Source organism: Ambystoma mexicanum, chromosome 8, assembly GCF_040938575.1.
Source record: "Ambystoma mexicanum isolate Mex_15411 chromosome 8, UKY_AmexF1_1, whole genome shotgun sequence".
Taxonomy (NCBI): domain Eukaryota; kingdom Metazoa; phylum Chordata; class Amphibia; order Caudata; family Ambystomatidae; genus Ambystoma; species Ambystoma mexicanum.
In genome coordinates, this window is record NC_090929.1 from 90,433,994 (window position 1) to 90,435,456 (window position 1,463).

Below are 1,463 nucleotides of genomic sequence, written 5' to 3' on the forward strand. Positions count from 1 at the left end.
GAGGGCGACCTTAGAACATGTATAGACTATCGCGCCCTAAATCAAATAACGATTAAGAATCGTTACCCTCTGCCCCTGATCCCTGAGCTTATCGACCAGGTGAAAGACGCTTGTGTGTACACCAAGTTAGATCTCCGAGGAGCTTATCACCTGGTGCGTATAAAAGAAGGCGACGAATGGAAGACTGCATTCCGCACCAAATTTGGGCTCTTCGAATATCAGGTGATGCCCTTCGGTTTGTGCAATGCACCTGCCGCCTTTCAGTACTTTATGAATGATGTTCTTCGGGAACTTATCGACGTCTGTGTCATTGTTTATATTGACGACATCCTGGTGTACTCTTCTTCAGAATCCGATCACAGAAAACATGTTAGGGCAGTTCTTGAGAAATTGCGCCAGCACAGACTATTTGCAAAGCTCGAAAAATGCGTTTTTCATACCACAGAAGTGGAGTTTCTCGGATTCATCCTGACACCTCAAGGAGTCCGAATGGACTTGCGAAAGGTGGACGCCATCCTCAAATGGCTATCTCCTAGCTCGGTGAAGGGAGTTCAGAGCATGCTCGGCTTCGCCAATTTCTATCGAAGATTCATCCCGGAATTTTCCCGAACAGTCCAACCCATCACAGCTCTCCAAAAGAAAAACAAACGCTTTGAATGGACTCTTGAGGCCGAACAAGCCTTTCAGAACCTGAAAACCAAATTCACCTCTGCACCTATATTGAAGCACCCGCACCCAGATCTCCCTTACATTGTGGAAACCGACGGATCCAGTTCGGCCATGGGAGCTGTCCTGTCGCAAAGAGACCCAGAAACTAACCAACTACACCCTGTGGCCTTTTGGTCCAGGAAATTTTCTCCTCCTGAAATCAACTACGCAATTACCGACAAAGAGTTACTGGCTTTTAAATCTGCTTTCAAGGCTTGGCGTCACTACCTTCTCGGGGCAAGACACACCATCACCGTAATTACGGACCACAGAAATTTACAGTATTTAAAGACGGCCAAAGCTCAATCTTCAAGACAACTCCGATGGGCTCTATTCTTTGCGGAATTTGATTTTGTAATTACCTATCGCTCTGGCTGCAAGAATGGTAAAGCGGACGCCTTATCCCGGATTGGCATGGAAGAACCCAATTCGAGTTTAGAACCTGTGCCAATCATACCTGAACAAAGAATCTTAGGCCTAACTTCATTGCAAACTATTGAGGACATCCAAACGCAAGTAAAACAACTTCTAGACTCTTCAGCCTTACTGGAATGGAGTCAAAAGGGTCCTCATTACACCGTTAAGGATGACTTACCCTACTTCCAGGAGCGGTTGTTTCTGCCTAGTAAAGAATTGCAAGACCTTGTTATTGCCCATCATCATGAATCATTAATGGAAGGACACCCTGGTATCGCTAAAACGGAGGAAAAAATCAAACGCCACTTCTGGTGGCCTTCTTGGAGAAAAGACATAAA